Source organism: Dicentrarchus labrax, unplaced genomic scaffold (genome assembly GCF_905237075.1).
Source record: "Dicentrarchus labrax unplaced genomic scaffold, dlabrax2021, whole genome shotgun sequence".
In the NCBI taxonomy this organism is placed as follows: domain Eukaryota; kingdom Metazoa; phylum Chordata; class Actinopteri; family Moronidae; genus Dicentrarchus; species Dicentrarchus labrax.
The window spans coordinates 26,497,638-26,517,852 of record NW_026136701.1 but is presented as its reverse complement, the minus strand read 5'-3'; the positions used below and the strand labels follow the sequence as shown (position 1 = coordinate 26,517,852).

Below are 20,215 nucleotides of genomic sequence, written 5' to 3'. Positions count from 1 at the left end.
TATTTAAAGTCTAAAATATTAAAATGATGTCTGGAAACAGTTAAAAAACAATGTCACATATAGAAAGTGATGGTAAATAATTAATTTGTAGATGTTAAAATACCAATTCAGAATCAGAATCAGACATCCTTTAATAATCCCAGGGGGAAATTACTTTTGTTACATTACTCCATACTATAATAGACATATACATATATATATATATATATATATATATATAGTATAATTTAAAGTCCCACTTTCAAATATGCAAAAATGGCAAGTGTAAAGTGGTCGCAGGCATAAGTGCGTTCAGCTGTTCTCTGGAGTAAACAACGGCAGCGTGTCCCGGTGGAAGCGTTATTAAAACACAAAAACTCTCTCAAACAACCTCGTTAGAGAGGGCAGGACTTCATAGAGTTACAGTGAAAAAATAAGAATGAACAAAAAGAGAATAAAAGTTAAGAAGTTAAAAAAAGCAGACTCAAAGGCTGGAGTAACAGGCAGCATGCAGCTTTACGCGCATGAGCCAATTGTTGAGGTTTATAGAAATTCATGATTAAGATTTGTTGGTGCTTAAAGTACCAGTTGCTATTACATGTGCTAATTCATTCCATTGTCAACAAAGTATGTTCTAGTCACTGGTTATTGATGCACTAAGAAAATAAGTTAATGAGGTCTCATGTTAGAAATAAGAACAGAACAGAGTAACTTAATACTCGCACTACTTGTGCAGGTTGGTTTATTGAGCTACCAGAAAGAATCTAGAGGATCCAATGATGGCGAGCCCAGAGTGACTGTGGAGGGTCGGGGACGCAGTGAGGACCGCCGCACGACCAGACACAGACAACTTTACCCATTCAGGAACAGATAAGACTGCGTACACACTATTAACTCTACCCGGGTAGTAGCAGACTCAGTGCACACACGTACAAGGATCAGGAACTGAACCCTGAACTCTGAACTCAATATCAGACTCCTTAAAGGACTATTTCTTTTATTTTACTATACAACTGAGAGAGCTCTATTTTAGTTTAGATTTTATTTTCATTCCATCTAAATTGCTGTTGATATTGTTGGGTGAGGCAATAAATACTGTCAACTGTTCGATCCCCATACTAACTCGTCCTGAGCTATTAAAGGCACCACACCTCGGACCTAGCTAGATGTTAGTTGCCCTACTACTACTTCCTTTGGGTTAGCATTAGGGGCACTACAAACAGAATCCACAATAAAGATGTGATACTGTGTGTGGAAAAGGTTTTATGTGTCCTAGAAATGAAATGATGAAATGAAATGACAGAAATGTAAGGGGACGTTTAAGGCTTCAAATCACAGTTGAGGAGTTTTGTGGATTTGTAGTTTTGTATTTTCATCCCAGCTGTTAAACAACAGATAACAGTCTGTGTTACTAAATTCACCACCAACCTGAATGTGTTTGTGCCAACAGGAATGCTTTTTTCTATTTCTGCATCATCGTCACCCAGATTTTTCATCTGCTGTCAGATTCAAATCAAGACGAAGAAACTTCTCACTGAATCAGTTCAGAGAAACAGAGAAGTCTGGGAAAAAAGAATCATCCAGAAAAAAGCTCCAAATAATGAGAATAAAACAAAGAGAAATAGTGTCAATAAGAAATGAAAAGCACACAGCAGCTTCAGCCGAGCTGTCAATCAGCAGCGGCAGCCTTATCTGTCGGCCGCAGGGGCTGATGGGAGGTCTGAGGACCTGTTAGAAACCACGTGGCCCTCGTCTGATCTCACAGCTCGTCCTTGTTTGGCCTCAGCTGCATCAGAGCGCCACTTCTCCCCAGGTTCACCAGAGGAAACACCACTGCACAAAATGCTTTTCCTCCCAGCTGCTGCTCTGTGCTGTCTGTGTTCAGGTGAGTGTTTCCAGCCAATCAGGAGCCAACAAAGTCAACCTTTAACAAACACTGTCACACTAACCTTCATCTATCTGTCTGTTTCTCTACAGCGCTGGTTGCCATGGCAGCAGAGCTGAGTCAGGATCATTTAACATTGACCAGGAGAGTTGGTCAAACCGTCTCCTTCAGCTGTGGAGGAACTGACCAGTGTAGCTACAATGAGATATTCTGGTACCAGAAGAAAGACACAGAAACATTCACACGGATTCTTTATTTCAACAAGAACTCTTGTAACATAGGTAACAGGTACAATCATCCTCAGAAAGATGATTTCTCAGCTGTGAATAAAAAGGATGGCTGTGAGTTGCAGATCCAGACAGTTAAACTCAGTCATTCAGCCACCTACTACTGCTCCTGTTAGAAGTATGTTCCCCACAGTGAGAAATGATCCCTGCAGCCTGAACAAAAACCAACAGATGTCAAACAGTGTGTGTGACAGGAAGAGAGCAGTAAACCACAGCCCAGGTTCACATATTTCACCTCCATCTCAGCCAGAGTCACAAACATACTGAACTGAGGGACTGATTTTCTTTCCTGCTGTCAGGATTGATTTCATATTCTATTGATTGATATTTTGATCAGATATTTCAGCAGGTTTATTGTTGTTCCACACAGTGAGGAGAAAGGATACAAACAGAAGCACAATGATGAAATCAAATCAAGAGAAAACAATAAAAGTACAAACTAAACAGAAACAGATGAAAAGTAAAAGTCATTTTGTATAATAGAAGAACAAATTCCAAAGAAGATGTTTGAGATAAAGATTCAGATCCTCCTCTTTGTTCTGCTGCTGGATACCTACAGCGTCACATTTTGAAGCGGAGGGCCACTGACCGAGCTGCAGGATTTGTCTTTTTTTTTTCCTTTCTCTCCCTTCCCCTTATCCCCTCCCCCCTTTTCAATTTTCTTCATTCCTAATTTTATTTATTTAATTTAATTTATTTTTTTTTTTTTTATTTTTATAAATAAAAATAATTTTTTAAATTTTTTAAAAAAAAAAAAAAAAATAAAAAAAATAAAAAAAAAAAAAAAAAAAAAAAAACACAACAAAAAAAAAAAAAGAGGGGGAAAAAAGGGGGAAGGATTAATAAAAAAAAAAAGAAGAAAGGTTTAAATAAATTTATTTTTTTTTTTTTTGGTTTGGGGTGTTTCCCCCCCCACCAAAAATTGGGGGTTGTTTCTAGGGGGGGGGGGGGTTTAGTTAATGGTGGCTCTCTTTTTTTCTTTTAATAAAAAAAAAAAAAACCCCACAAAAAGTGTTTTTTTGTGGGGGAAAAGGAGTTGTTTTTTTATATTTAGCAACAAAAAAGTTTAAGGGGGGGGGGGGGGTTTTAATTTATTTTATACTTTTGAGCCAGTGCAGAGAAGCTAGTACAGGAGAGATGTGATCTCTTTTTCTAGTTCCTGTCAGTACTCGTGCTGCAGCGTTCTGAATTAATTGGATCGTTTTAATGGACTTATTGGGGCAACTTGATAATAAAGAGTTGCAGTAATCCAGCCTTGAAGCAACAAATGCATGGATTAGTTTTTCTGCATCTGTCTGTGATAGTATGTGTCTAATTTTGTAATTATTATTAAGTATTATTAATTAAGATAATTGATTAATTTCATCGGGCTTGACTGATAGATATAGCTGCGTATCATCTGCATAACAGTGAAAGTTAATGGAGTGATTCCTAATAATGTTGTCTAAAGGGAGCATATATATATAGTAAATAGTATAGGTCCAAGTACAGAACCTTGTGGAACTCCATGACTAACTGTAGTATTTATTGAAGATTCATCGTTAACATGTACAAACTGCGAGCGATGCGATAAATATGACTTAAACCAGCTTAGTGCGGTTCCTTTAATGCCAATTTGATGCTCAAGTCTCTGTAAAAGAATATCATGGTCAATGGTGTCAAATGCAGCACTAAGATCTAATAATACAAGTACAGAGACAAGTCCATTGTCAGAAGCAATCAGAAGGTCATTATTAACTTTAACCAGAGCTGTCTCTGTGCTATGATGAACTCTAAATCCTGACTGAAAATCCTCAAATAAACCATTGTTATGTAGAAAGTCACACAACTCTTTGGCGACTACTTTCTCCAGAATCTTAGAGAGGAAGGGGAGGTTAGAAATCGGTCTATAGTTGGCTAAAACCCCTGGGTCAAGAGTGGGCTTTTTAAGAAGGGGTTTAATTACAGCTACTTTAAAGGACTGTGGTACATATCCTGATAATAAAGAAAGATTAATCATATCCAGTAAAGAAGTGCCAATTAAGGGAACAACTTCTTTAAGCAGCCTAGTTGGGATCGGGTCTAATAGACAGGTTGATGGCTTCGATGAAGAAATGATTGAAGTTAACTGATGAAGATCGATAGCAGAAAAACAGTCTAAATATATATCTAAGTTTACATTGACAGAAGTCCCTGAACTTGGAGAGCCACTGATAACTGTTGATGGCAGTTGGTGATTAATTTTCTCTCTAATAGTAATAATTTTATTATAAAAAAAGCTCATGGAGTCGTTGCTACTTAAGTTTATGGGGATATGTTGCTCAATAGAGCTGTGGCTCTCTGTCAGCCTGGCTACAGTGCTGAAGAGGAACCTAGGGTTATTCTTATTTACTTCTATTAGTGCTGAGTAATAGGCTCCTCTGGCATTACGGAGGGCCTTTCTATAAGTTTTAAGATTATCTTGCCATTTTGAGCGATATTCTGATCATTTTGAGGAGCGCCATTTCCTTTCAGATTTCCTAGCTATTTGTTTTAACTGGCGGGTTTGGTGGTTATACCAAGGTGCTAGTCTCCTATGTTTTAATAATTTCCTTTTTATAGGAGCGATAGAGTCTAATGTTGATCGTAGTGAGCCTGTAGCACTATCGACAAGATTATCAATTTGGGAGGGACTAAAGTCGTTATAGGACTCTGTTAAATTCAGACATGGCATTGAATTAAACACTGAAGGAATCTCCTCCTTGAATTAAGCTACAGCACTGTCAGATAGACATCTGCTGTAGGAAGTTTTGCTTAATGGCTTATAATCTAATAATATGAATTCAAAAGTTATTAAATAATGGTCAGATAGGAAAGGATTATGTGGGAAGACTATTAAATGTTCAATATCAATGCCATATGATAGAACAAGGTCAAGGGTGTGATTAAAACAATGAGTTGGTTTATTTACACTCTGACAGAAGCCAATTGAGTCTATTAATGATATAAATGCATTACTAAGGCTGTCATTGTTAACATCCACATGAATATTAAAATCACCTACAATAATTACTTTATCTGATTTAAGGACTAAACTTGATAAAAACTCTGAAAATTCAGATATAAAATCAGAGTACGGTCCAGGAGCACGGTACACTATAACAAATAGAACTGGCTGCAGTGTTTTCCAGTTTGGGTGAGAAAGACTAAGAACAAGGCTTTCAAATGAATTATAGTTTAGTTTAGGTTTAGGGTCCATTAAAACGCTCGAATCATATATGGCTGCCACTCCACCTCCTCGGCCAGTGCCTCGAGGAATGTGAGTATTAATATGACTGGGGGGTGGATTCATTTAGGCTAACATACTCCTCGTGGGACAACCAGGTCTCAGTAAGACAAAGTAAATCAATATCATAATCTGATATTAATTCATTCACTAAAACAGCTTTAGAGGACAGAGACCTGATATTTAACAGCCCACATTTCATTCTCTTATTTTGTGCCACTGAGGAATTGGTTTTGATTTTTATTAGATTTTTATGTTGAACTCCTCTTGTTTTTATTTCTTTAAATAGTTTAGGTGGTCGGGGGACAGACACAGTCACTGTGGGGTTTTGGGTGGGTGACTGTTCTAAAGAAAGCGCAGAGAAGTGTGTAAGACAGCAGCTCTGCTTCCTGGTCCCAACTCTGGACTGTCAGGTTTTAGAAATAAACTTCGCCATATTTCTAGATAAGAGAGCCGCTCCATCCAAAGTGGGATCGATGCCATCTCTCCTAATCAGACCAGGTTTTCCCCAAAAAGCCTTCCAGTTATCAATGAAGCCCACATCGTTTTCTGGACACCTCCTCGACAGCCAGCGGTGGAATGACGACATGTGGCTATACATGTCATCACTGGTCACATTGGGCAGGGGTCCAGAGAAAGCTACGGAGTCCGACATTGTTTTAGCATAATTACACACCGACTCCACATTAATCTTAGCCACTCCCTCCTGCCCTGCAGTAACCCCTTTCACCTGACCTTCCCCCACCCACCTGCTCACCTGCTCCCCATTTCCAGCCATACTTCATGTCTGCTTTGTCCACCCAGCTATCCAGCCTTTGTTCTGGCTTCCTGACCTGCTGCTTGATCCACAGTTTGATGTGGGTTCAGTGGGTTTAACAAATATCAAAATGATGGCAAATGCAGCACAACCTGTCAATGTAGTTATTACACCATAAAAGGAAAAAACAAGATGGGCCCAAATTATGAAAATAAGAAAACTATATATTACCCCAGGACTTTCTGCTCAGTCTCTAGGGTGCACACCATTAAATTACCAATCAGTTCAACTCTCTTCTTGAACTGTAACTGTGAATAATGGGCCGTCCACACGAATATGTTTTTTTCGAATCCGGATAAATACTTTATCATATCGGCCTCGCGTCTAGACGGATACGGCTTTTTCGGAGTGTGAAAACGGTATTTTTTGAAAACGGGTCCCAGAGTGGGAAAATCCGAAAACCCCGGATTGCCCAGAGTCGTCTGGACGGCGAAAACAGATTTTTTCAAACCGATGACGTATTAGCCCCGCCTCTCTAGCCTTTAACCTCAGCCGCTGCCGCTAGACGCGTCATAACAACAACAAGAATGGCGGACTACTACTACTTGTTTGTAAACAGCGCATGCTCCATGGCTTCTTTTGCGGTTTTAGTGTATTGGTGTGGCGGCGTCACAGCGCCACATACAGACCTGGCATATGTACTACAGCGTTTTGGGTCGTTTCAGTGAATCCGTGTGGACACAGATATTTCTGGTAACGACGCCGAAGTTTACAGAGATTTTTTCCAAAACGACATCGTATTGGGTGGGGCCGTGTATTTTCGTGTGGACAGGCTCTAAGAGTCCCGTCCTGAACACGTCTATGTGATAATATTCAGTAATAGTGAGAGCGCCACCTAGTGGTGAAAGGAAATTATGTTTCCATGTTCTACTCCTAGCAGGATGATCAGATCCAACTGAAATTTAGTCACCAAATGCAAAACACTTTGTTGATGATATTTCATGATTGTAGTGACAGTTTGTTGGACGTGTCCCTGGCTTTGCATCAAATTTTGATGTACCGCCAGAACACACGAAGTTGCTATAACATGAATGTACATTGTCCATTGGGCTCCAAACTACACTTGCCTGATAAGAGTCCCGCCCTGAACACTTCTATGCGATAATATTCACTAATAGTGAGAGTGCCACCTAGTGGTGAAAGGAAATGTCATTTTTATACTTTTATGTATATCTTCCAGCAGATTGACCAGATCCAGCTGAAATTCCTGAAGTTCCTTAGGACGATGGTGATGACATTTTATGAATCTTAGGAATTTGCGTTTGCCATGGCGATGTGGTGAAAATCAGTTTTGAATAAGTAGGGTTAATTCTGTTAACATTTGAACACTTTTTGGGGGGCTCAACATGCCTGAAAACCAATGAAACTTTGCACAAAATTCAGTCGTGGCGAAGCCTAAAGTATTGTGTTGGTCCCGTAGGTGGGCGTCGCAAAATTGCTTAACCATGCCCCTCAGAATCAGCCCCCAAGACATGTATGACCAACATGTATGAAAATTGGTATGCATGTGTATCATGAGGGGAGAAGTAAAAAAGCCTCTTGGACCCATAGCCCAAACCCAACAAGAAGTCATCCATTTTGAATTTCGTGGTCATTTTGTGAGATTTTTTTGCGTTGTATTTGAACAAACTCCTACCAGGAAATTTATCAGACCAACATCAAAACTGGTCAGTACAGTTTAAAAATAATGCTGATTAAGAGTTGTGCTATTTGTGACTTTACGTCGAACCGCCTGCCCCTGACGACGTGTCGAATTCCGCCGATTCGCCATAAAACAGATAGTACTCATAACTTCAGTGTACAATGTCCAATCTCCACTTAACTTCACATGTTTGATAAGAGTCCCGCCCTGAACACAACTACATTACAATATTCAGATATAGCGATAGCGCCACCTACTGGCAACAGGAAGTAAGCACTGCATGGCGATTTTGATCTGATTTATGTGAAATGTTCATGTTGTGGACCAGACATGTTACGACGGCACGTCGGCTGCAGCAGGCCCCGACGTGGGTCGATGGCAAGGTCCCGACCAACGCTGCTTGCAGCGTTAATAATAATTTATATTTTATAAATGTATGTTTATATGAATGTTTCATCTCCACTTTAAGACTCATCCCTTCACCCAATGAACCAATATCACAAATCACAAACTGGCCTCAAGGGGCTTTACAATCTGTACAGCATACGACACCCTCTATCCTCACAGCCTCCATTCAGATAAAGAGAAACTCCACAAAGACCCTTTAACAGGTGAAAAATCAAGGTGGAAAACTCCTGATTATTTCTACTGCTTTGGGAACGGCTGCACATTCAGATGCTGCGGTCGGTAGGCTAGCTCCTTCAAACTTCTCTGTTTAGGTTCAATCTGTTTTCAGCTTTATTGCTCAAACACGTATTACCTCTGACAGAAATAGACTGCAGTCATCAGCAAAGGAAGTGTGGGGTTTGGATTAACCCTGTAAGACCCAAATATAGAAAAACCTTTAAAAAAAATTATTTTACCTTTCAGATGTTGTTGTAGTAGGCCTTTGATGCAGAAATTAAAGAGTTTTTAAAAAAATAATGTTTATGTAAGTTTATAGAGAAATGTTGTAATATTGCAACATTGGGCTTCGGTGGGAGCAGAATTTCTGTATTTGTACTCATGTTGTCTGAACAACAATTCAGAACAACTACGGGTTAATTTGCAGGGTTGATTGCTTACTTAGCCCCATAAAGGTATATAACATTAATAATAATCACACATTAGTCATTTATTAAAAAAACTGTTAAACAGGACAAAACTCTAGCTTTTTCTAGCAACTTCTTCATTCCTTTTTTTCTTTTCATGACTGACTTTCATTGTTAGTGAAAGTCCCAAAAACAGTTCTTGTCCTCTGAAAAGCAAAGGCGAACATCACACTTGCTGCATTGGTGTTGGTGTATCCTTTATTGTAGTGTCTGCAGCGTCCCTCCCTGTCTTCACTGGGAAATGTGCAACTAGGTCCTTGCGTACATCCAATGTAAGGTGTGCACATCTCTTGGATGGTCTCTTCTGAGCATTCAGAGGGCTTTCTGATGTCACTGTCTGTGATGCTGGGCTCCCTTTGCCTGAAGATGGTCATCCTCTCTTTGGAGTTCGAAGTGTTGTGTTTACCAGGATGAGAGAGGATGCTAGCTGTGCCTGAAACTGTCTCCTGTTCATTGTCTCTTTGCTAGACATCTTGAGAGCTTTGCAGTCCCGCTTGTAGAGGAGCCAGGCATTGACCACAGCGAGGATGATGGTGTGCCAGAAGATGTACATGTACCAGCGACGGGATTTGATGGGGAACTTATATTTGGCTGTAAATGAGTCCAACAAATCCATACCTCCCATGTACTTGTTGTAGGCACCAACAATGTAAGGCCTCTCAACTTCAATGTAGGTTCTGGTGGCTTTAGGTGGTGAATCTTCTGCACAGGTTCAGTTCAAGCAAAGGATGTGTGACGGCCCTGTTGTCATACCATTTGACAGCACAGATGTTGTGATTCCCCTCCACTCTGACGTCATAGCTTCATCTCCCCTTTTTCTTCAAGCTCTTCTCGTCTTCAAGGTTACAGTTGGGTAGGCGCACCTGCCTGGCTGTTCCCACTTAATGAATTCCCCAATCAAGGAGTTTCACTAATAATGGAACACAGGTGAAGTAGTTGTCTGCATACATTTTGTAGTTCTGACCTTCTGGATGTGTGGAAGCAAGCTTCATCACAACATCACCTGACAATCCAAGTTCAGATTTGGCTCGTATTCCGTTGACATTGCCTTGGTAGACGTCACACATCATGCCAGAGATTCCAGTTCTCACCCACACTTTGAATCCCCATGGGTTTGGCTTGCCTTGCATATATTGCTTGATGCTGCTGAATTTCCCCTTGATAGGATACTTTCATACTGCCTTGACAGCTTGTTATGCTCTCTACTTATCATGCTAAAAGAAATATGCATCCCAATCACCAGCCATTTAGTCAAACAATACTGCCTTGACATAACAATACTGCGTTTTGTGCTCTCTAATTATCATACTAAAAAGGAAAACATGCATACCCCCACTTATATCCACACCCCCACATTCAGGAACATTTTCACCTTTCCCAGAACTGAGTTGTCTGTTGATATCCTCTTTGTGGACAAAGTCATGGAATTTTAGGTCAGTCTGGTCAAATTAACTACATTTTTTAGAGATAAAACTTTTAAATCAGTCAAATTTGACCAGAACACAACACAAGGGTAGAATGTATACTGTCCATGTATAAAGAAAATACTTTGTTAGAGGCAGTGGTGTAGTGGAGGGAATGCAACCTGTTTGGGCCCACTGCAACAAGCCTGCTATTTTGACTACCACACTCACCCAGTGTTGTAGAATTGCAACAAATATATAACAAGCTCTAAATGAAATTTGATGAATCTATTCCACAATAACTACATATGTACATGCTCTGGACATTGTAATAACAACCAAAAAAAATGTAAAAGACATTTTACTTACTAGAATCTGATGAATTTAGTCCAATGAAACAAAGAGATGTTGTTCGAAAGAAACCTTGAGAAGTTGAGTGAGTTCATGGCCATAAGGTGGGACTTATAAACAAATGTACCATCCAATAGCATTGTGAGACTGAACAATAGGACCCAATGACTATGTAAATGTGGTAAAACATAAGATAAAATATAACAGATTGTTTTTTAGAATGGCTAAAGGTAACGTTGTAATTTTACAACAAGGGGTGTTACAGGGTTAAAGAGACGATCCACCCAGCCAGAACGGCAGGACCAGCCCACCTGCTACTTTCTTTTCATTGTGCAACCTTGGTTGTATACTGACAGAATAACTTACTTTGTACCTTGAAGAGCAACAGAGGAGGGATCCCTCTTCCAGGATGAGATACAATAAATGTTGTATGTACAGAATAGACCAAAACAACAATATGTACAATAGAATGAATAGTATAGGTAGACTGTAAACGTATATGAAGAATATGAATCAGGGAGGACATGGAGCAACTTCCAGGAGCCAGGACCAAGAATGTCTGTACAAGATTTTATTTGTCCATCCATCCATCCTTTGGTCCAGGTCCAATCCATGTGGACTAAAGTAGTGGACGGACAGACATTACCATCCATAGAGCAACACTGCTAGTGTGTCTAAAGAGACATTCAACAGCAGACAGGTTTTTGTATTAGTCTCTCTCACTGTGCTGACAGTGGATATGGCTACTACATCTTTGGCTCTGGAACTAAACTGTATGTAACGGGTAAGAATAAACCTTCATTTTCCTTCAGTTGTTTTATTGAACAAGTTGAAAATGTGTTTTTAATGAGTTTCTGCTGCTTCAGGCTTTACATGTTAGTTTTTTCATAATTAGTAGAGAATTCTTGCAGCCATGCAGCTATTGTTACATAAAAAAGGTTCATAATTCCTGAAAAGATGTTTAAATCTCACTGCACAACTGAAGTTATTCTTTATTTCTGCATGAGATCAAACTGATTTATATAGAAAAAGTATGATATTGGCAATGTTACAGATATACAGTATTTGATCACCTCAGTAATCATCTCCTGTTTTAATGAAACTAGATAATATATGATATTGGATATTTTTTAATGTATGACAGTAATTGTATTTTCAAAAGGAAATAAGTTTAAATATTTTTGATGTAAAAATGTTTTTGATAAATTGTCAAATTTAGCTTGTGACAATCATATTTTATATCTTGATACATGCCTGTTAGCCTAAAATATATTTATACATGAAGACGGACACTGAATATAATATTTCAATAAATACAATTACTGCATACTAATATATTTATATTTATATAAATGAAACATTATATTTGCAGTGTTACAAATATAAAGCATTTGATTAACTCAGTAATTGAGCACCAGCTCTTGCTTTTCTAAAATAGGTAATATATATTATAATAAATATAATCTTATTTATGTCAGTAAATGTGTTTTGAAAATTAAGGATAAATAATTTGTCATTTTTAACTTGTAAAATTAGCCTCATGACATTTGAAGAAAGATTTATACATGAAGGAAAAATAAATATGGAATACAACATTACAAAAAACAGAATTTATGCAAATTGGTTTTTTCATATATACATATTGATTATATTTATAGATATTGATTATGTTCCTTTATAGATTGATATCTATCTCATGGCATATCATAGCACTATCAACATTCCACGTATCTTAACATTTTCATTGTAATTGTGGATAAACGTGTAAAACCTTTCTAATTGATAATGTATTGATATATTGATTTGCTTTTCAGTCGTAAATATATGTTCTAACTACTGACCACCACATCTTCATGTGCCACTGTATACATTCTGTAATCAATAAAATTACTGTTCTATTTCATTTAAAAGTAAATATAGAAAAACAATTCTCTACTTTATAATCATGAATGTAATTATTGTATGAAATTATTGTTAGTATTAATCAAAATCATAATAATGATAATATGTGTGAAATTATAGTAAATGTACTGCACATTAAAACAAAGAAGTACATAATACATAATGTTCTTTATTTTTCCGTTTACCATCTGCTGACATTAGATGATTGTGTGTCTGATATGAAGGTGAATCCAGTGTATGTAGTGGACTTTGTGCTGTATTGATGAGTAGTTTAGTGATCGGAGTCCATGTAGTTTCCAGGATCAGACTGAATGCAGTGCAGTGCTGTAAGCTGCTGTTGACTGTGTGAATGTGTGTCTGTGCTGCTTGTTGCTGCTGTCAAACTTCAGATAAGCAGATAGTGAAGCCCGAGGTGAGCGTGTACCCAGCAGCATCCAGAGCCCACCTGGAGGGGAAGAGCTCCCTGCTGTGTGTGGCCTCAGACATGTTTCCTCCTCTGGTGCAGTTCTCCTGGAAAAGACAAAAGGACAATGGTCCTCTGGAGAAGGTGACCTCTGCTGACACAAAGCAGCTGAAGCTCAAAGAGTCGGGATGTACAGCCACCATCTTGCTGATCCCTCAGCGAGAGAGCAGCACATATAAATACCGCTGCTTCGTCCATCATGAGGGGGACACAGTGGAGGCCCAAATAAAACAAGGTAATGAAGGCTTGGTGACTGTGTTCAGCAGTGATTCAGCTTCATGTGGAGACACTGTCAAAGAGAGCAGAGGAGCAGAGGACTGACATTTCTTTCTGACTCCTTTTCTGTTTCAGGGGTTTCTACACTTCACGCCACCTACAACTTCACCATCACCTCCACCGTCACTTCCACCATCGCTCCAACCACTCACTTATTCCATCACCTCCACCATCACTTATTCCATCGCCTCCAACATCACCTCCACCATCACTTATTCCAGCGCCTCCAGCTTCTGCCCCGTCTCAGTACCAGGTGAAGCTGCTCTGTCTGATGTACACAGTGCTGATAGTGAAGAGTCTGGTGTACTGCTTTGGACTCTCTCTGCTGATGATCCTCAGAAACAAGGGACCGTCCACCAACTGCACACATGCTGACTGACTGTTTTCTGCTCTCCTTTTCTCTCTGTCAAATCTCATCAATTCATCTCATTTATCACTTTGATCAGCAGCCAGAAATTTCAATTTAGATATATTATTATTGGGAAACCAATCTTTTATAAACAGGTTTAATAAAGTGCTCCAAAAAATATAAATACATACACATACATATTTGCAGTTAGTGAGTGTAAATTCTGTGCTACTGTAGTGTTAATTTAGTTTAGTTTAGCTCTAGTTTATTTCCAATTTTTTAATTGTGACTCGTATGATCATAGAAAAGCTGAATCATTATCTGTCTGCTAGATATTTACTGTTTATTTTTTTCTATGTTCTTATTTTGCAAATTTCAGTTTGGCTTCATAGCAAAAAAGTTAGAAACACAATCAATGTCACTGGCTTTGTGCTGAGCCCCTTTTATAATTGTGTCAGTGAGGATGTAAAACTCTACGCTGATGACACTGTTATTTACACACATGAACAAACAGCAGAGCGAGCTGCTTTGAAGCTACAACTGCTATAAAATGATGATACCGTTGCTTGATCAGTTGGTTTGAAGTTTGAATGTTGGCTAAATGATGATTGTGTATATTTTTTTTAAACAGTTTGACAACGATGAAATGGATTAGTATAGTTACTGATTATACTTTAATTACGATGTATATTTATGTAACACATTTAAAGACAGAATCACAAAATGCTTCATAAAGAAACACAAAAGTTATACATTGTAAAAAAAAATTTTTTAAAACCTTCTATTTGACATAATTTGTAATAAAATTCTAATTTGACATATGTTCAAAAGAAAACCAATAAATGAGAAATTATCTTTGTATTGATGATGTTAGAAATGTATGCAGGCCATGATCCTTTCCCACATGTCCTAATATGTTGTATTATGTTACAAGTTGGAGTCAGGCTGGAGAAACTGTCATTAAACTGTCACCTTTACAGAATCAATAAAACAGTTTGAATTAAAGACAACTTTCACAGTGAGTACTGAGAGCTGAAATCAAACTGAAGTTCCTGGAATGATTCTTTAACCAGAGTCGATGGTTGTAACTGTCATTGTGTTATTAATGTGAAAAAGTGCAGCTAACGGTGAGGAGGCTGCAGAGAGGAAACCCACACAGCCCGTCTGCTGCAGGAAAGGAAGTGTTGATTCGCTGTCAACAATTTTTTATGAGTCCTAATAACCACTGAGAACAGATTCATATCTGCTGCTGTACACACTCATGAACTCCTCAAACTCTGCTTAAATATTGTTTTCTAAAAATGTATAGGAATGATTTTTCATTAGTTTATAAGTTTTGTTTTCCTTTTTTGTTCTCTGCAATCTTAACTTACACACTCTAGTAAGTGAAATTAAATGAGGAATTGGTGACAGTTTCAAGATGGTTTCACATTGCACATTAAATATTAAAAAGTGAGATTTCATAATGATTGTGGGAAGGGGCAGGAGGTATGACGGAGATTATGCTAGAGTGTCAGTAGAGGGAAAATACATATCTCAAGTTTCTCAACTGATAAGAAATTAAATTGGAAAAAACTTAAACAGGGATCATCAGAAAACTACTAATGAACTTTTTTGCTGAAAAAAACAATTTGTAAGATTGTCAGCTCTCTCAAACTCTAACGAGGCCTCTGTCCTTCTTATCAGAAAACTGAACATTGTGTCAGTATATGACATTTTATTCATCAGATATTTGTGTTTTTCTCTACCATCATCGTTTCTTCAAATTGAATTAACAGATATTATTTCAAGACATGTTTCTCTCTTGATGATTAATTCATGATGTCTAATTTTTTGTTTTTATTGTTTATTTTACTCATTAGGGGAGGGGATTTCTGGCTCCTTGACCTCTGTTGACAAGTCTTATTTCTTCATGATCTGGATTTTAAACAATCTTATGAGTCAGCAATAAATAACATAAAATAATAATACATGTAAATTTAATGACTGATTTAATAATTTAAATTTTTTTTTTTTTTTTTTTTTAAAATTTAAAATTTTTTTTTTTTTTTAAATTTTTTTTTTTTTTCTCACAAGAGGGGGGTTTTTTTATTTTTTTTTTTTTTTTTTTGGTTTAGGTTGGTTTCCAAAAAAAAAATTTTTTTTTCCACCTTGGGGGGGGGAAAGGGTGGAAAATAATTTTTTTTATTTGGGGGTTTTTTGTTTTGCTGCTGGTGCTGACATTAAACATCAGAGAGAAACACCACCACCCTGTGGTTAGTCATGAAGTGCAAGGGTATCCAGATGACTCTAATCACCAAAAGCAGGGGCGGACTGGGACAATAATTCAGGCCGGGAATTTAGTACCATCCCAGGCCACCACCACCCGATTAATGCAAAACACCAAGAGTGAGTTAGGTTGGGCGCCTACCGATGTAAGAGTGTAAAATAATAAAGCAAAGGCTCCACATGCGCCCACACACAGCTTTTTCTGTTTCTTTCCCCTACAAAATAAATGTTTCTGTTGTGCTGCAATAACCTGTACTCAAATCACATAAACTGAAATTTCTATTCTATTTCATTTACTACTACACTTTTAATCCACCTAAACTTGAGACCAATCCTATTTTTAATGTAACAGGTACCAGACTAGTTATAAATTTGACCACTGTGTCAACCATAGTATCATAGCAACAGTGAGAGGTACACAGGTGGCGCACTGCAGATGTGTAGGTTTATTCTCTGTAACATTAAACAAGGAAACTTCAAACACACACAGAAAGAAATGTAAAATATGATACAATAGTCACAGTGAGTAAAAAAAAAAGAAAGAAAAGGTTACAACGTTCACTCACTCACACTGCTCCCTTCTCCACCTTTGTAAAGAAAAATCAAAAAGCCACCCATCATTTCCATCTATTCAAATTCACTAATTGACCATTTTTATAAGCATTGGTTATGTTCATATAACAACAAATATGTTCTTAATCTCAATGGGATTTTACCTGGTGAAGTAAAGGTTAAATGAAATAATATAATACAAGGATTTCAGTATTCATATAATTTATTATGTTGTGTCTATGTTAGTTAACAATATTCTAAAATTTGCAATATCCTTTGTTACAACTTTTTTTTACAACATTTGTTTTATTAAGTCAGTTTGTATTAGTCAAAGTGGAACTAACCTCCTCATGAAGCTGGTGGTGCTGGATAGGCTCTGGTTGTGTGTCTGTTGTCTCCACTAGTGTTTAATGTCTGACCTGCTCCCTTACTGACAAACATCAGTTATGTTACAGCACTTCGCTGATCTGTGGTCAGTGCTTTTAGCTTTTTAAGCCTCTCCCTCTCTGCTCCACCTTTCCTCTTGGGCTGTCGATCTCGCTCCATTTTCCAAGCATGTAGAACTACAGGTGAGGGAGGAGGTGTGTGTGTGTGTGTGTGTGGGCTTCAGCGAGGCAGATACCCTAATGAGCCGCACGACGGATTGTTTATTTCAAAATCAAGCGCAACCCGAACCGAGCCTTTGGTATCGACCATCTGCAATTGCCGAGCGGGCCAGTTGGGCGGCCAGGCCACCAGTCCGCCACTGACCAAAAGTGAATAATGAATTTCAAAAATGAAGCATTATTTTCAATCCTTCTTAAGAACTATGTAATGCACAATAAGAAACCCTACCTCTCCCAGAAATGTACTTTTGTAGAATGCAGTAAAGCCTGAAAACTCTTTCTCCTAAAAGAGAGCAAACTCTACCGGAGCAGATTGTTTCTGGAGGGCCAGAGCTCACTGATTACTGTACAGAAACACAACTTCATCAGTGATTTGGGTGAAACTGCATCATATTTTATGAAGGAAATATGGTCTGGTTTTCCCACTGACGTCCTCCGGCTGCTCTACCTACCTTAACTCTTACTGCTAATGTAGCTGCTGTTAGCTGAGTCCTAATGTAGCTGCCACAGTGGCAAACCAGGCTGGTTCTGGCTAACCCCTCAAGACACACAAACAATTTGTATTCAAAATATTCAACTAAACAACAAAAATGCATGTTCAGTCAGAAAGATTGGGCCAAAGATGGGTCCCTTTGTAGCTGTAGAGGAGCGTGAGGTGGAGGCTATCAGTCGCTCTGCTGATAAAGCAGTGGAGGACAGTGAGAAGATCTTCACTCAGCTGATCCGTCTCATCCAGAAAAGAAGCTCCGATGTGAAGCAGCAGGTCAGATCCCAGCAGGAAACTGAAGTGAGTCGAGTCAAAGAGCTTCAGGAGAAGCTGGAGCAGGAGATCACTGAGCTGACAAAGTGAGTTGAGGTGCTTTAACCTCCACTACATCCCTGGTTAGCAGGATGAAGGCGCCCTCTTGTGTTGTGAATCAGTTTTCACATTTAACACTGATGCTTTGTTCTCAGGAGTGAACCCAATGTGTGATCCTGAGAGCTAGAGTGTATCGTCCATAGGTGAAATAGCTGCTAAAGGGCTGGTAAATACTAATAGGTTAATGGACTGTACTTGTGTAGCGCCTTTCTAGTCTTCTGACCACTCAAAGCACTTTTTCCACTACAGCCACATTCGGCCCTTTTCACACACATTCACACAGTGATGTCAAAGCCCATCGAACAGAAACTAACTCATTCAGTATCTTGCTCAAGGACACTTTGACATGCAACGGAGGAGCCAGGCATCGAACCAACAACCTTCCAATTCATGGACGACCTGCTGAAATATTAATGTTGCACAATTAGGAATAATTGCCTCCAGTACTGTGCCTCACACGGGGCACCATTTTACCTCTTTTTTATTAAATTAGAGGACTGCTGCCTGCTGTGTTAAAATACATGTCACATCATTTCCTGCTCCTAAATTCTGATAAAACTGAGATGCTGCTCATTGGCCCTGCTCTACATAAACACCAGTTTGATCAAGCAACAGTAACTCTCAATGACTGTGTGATTGAACAATAACATCTAAAATAGAAACAAAATACTAGAAATGAATTCAACAACATCAGAAGGCAGGGGTGGACTGGGACAAAAATTCAGCCCTGGCATTTTGTGTCCAGACCAGCCCACTACATTATCAGCAGACACTACATAGAAGTCCACAAATCTCGCAGCATCTCCTCTCATGCATACTACAAAGTAGAGTCATATTCCTTGATAGCAGTTAACAAATAAAGCACGTAACTATGAACTCAAGGACTAAAATTGACAGCTATAGCAATCAATCAATCAGTCTTTATTCATTATAGTGTCAAATCACAACAGAAGTTATGTCATGACTAGGGGTGGGACGAGACTAACGGGAAGAACCCTCATGCTACCCTTTCAGTTTTTAGTCTGTGACTGTGAAAATATTTTGGTGTAAGCCCAGCATTAGTTAAAAGCAGACTGGGACAATAATAACAAAATCTCCTGACAAATAATCTAAATAGAAACATATTACAGACAGTAGCAGCATTAGAGCTGAAACTCATTTGTTTTAACGGTGACTCAGTCATTATGAAACCATAAATAGAGAATTGAAAAACAAATAATGATCTATAGCTGTGTGAAAAAGTCTAAGACATGAATTACAGGTCTGAATAGATATGCATTCTCATATACGTGTATGTGCACATGTATATATTGCCCTACTTCCTCGTCCGCAGCCAGCCAGCTCCACTCCTCACCAAATTCATGACCTGCAAGAAACAGCAAACACAACTTGTACTCAGTATCTGTGTACTGACAAGTATATGTAGCCATGTAGCCTTTTTGTGATGTAGTGACACTTAGTGAACAAATGTATCTGTCATGAAGGATGACTGAAGTCTCAAAAGAGCCCTAAGGCCTACCTGCATAACTGTTCATTGAACTTAAAAGATATGCAGATGTTTGAAATTCAAATCATCAATATGAAAATCTTCAACCAGGAAATAATCCTAATCAAACCTTTTGTTTCAATCTGAGACAAAACAAGTTGCATAATAACCTCTCTCTCTCTCTCTCTCTCTCTCTCTCTCTCTCTCTCTCTCCTGTTTGACAGGAGATGATGGTAGCAGAGAATATAAAGAGACATTTATGAATTACCAATTGTCATTTTATCACACATATAGTATGTTTCTTCACATAAACCTTTAAACATACACATATTGCATTCCTCTCACCACATGAAATAAGCTCAGGAACCCAAAAGTGGCCCAGTGAATGATGGAGGAGACAAAGCAGGTCCTCAAAAGGGGACAGAGGGAAAACAACTCCTTAGGCTCTCATATATAGGGTGGTCAACCTAAAAGAGACATGGAAACATTATTAAGTCATCATCACAAATCAAGTATGAATTCATATCACATTATAAGACACATGACATACTCAACCAATCAGAGACGTCTCAGTAGCCAAAAAGTGGTGAAGTGGAGGCAGAGAGAGAGCAAGTCCTTGAAAATGGACGGAGGGGGAACAACTCCTCAGGCTCTCACATGTCAAGTGTTCAACCTGAGAGGGACATGGAGACATTATTAAGTCTCTAACCCTATGAATTGAAAGATTACAATAAATTCAATGGCAAATATTGCAAA

The 20,215-nt window shown here is 38.4% G+C and overlaps 1 protein-coding gene and 1 pseudogene across 6 annotated transcripts in view; both read left to right on the top strand.

The window, feature by feature from the left end:
• Positions 1-20,215, top strand: part of LOC127370657 (uncharacterized) — a 47,407-nt gene that overhangs the window by 9,000 nt on the left and 18,192 nt on the right. The gene's annotated exons all lie outside the window — the stretch shown is intronic.
• On the top strand, positions 1,456-13,806 carry LOC127370726 (immunoglobulin lambda-1 light chain-like; annotated as a pseudogene).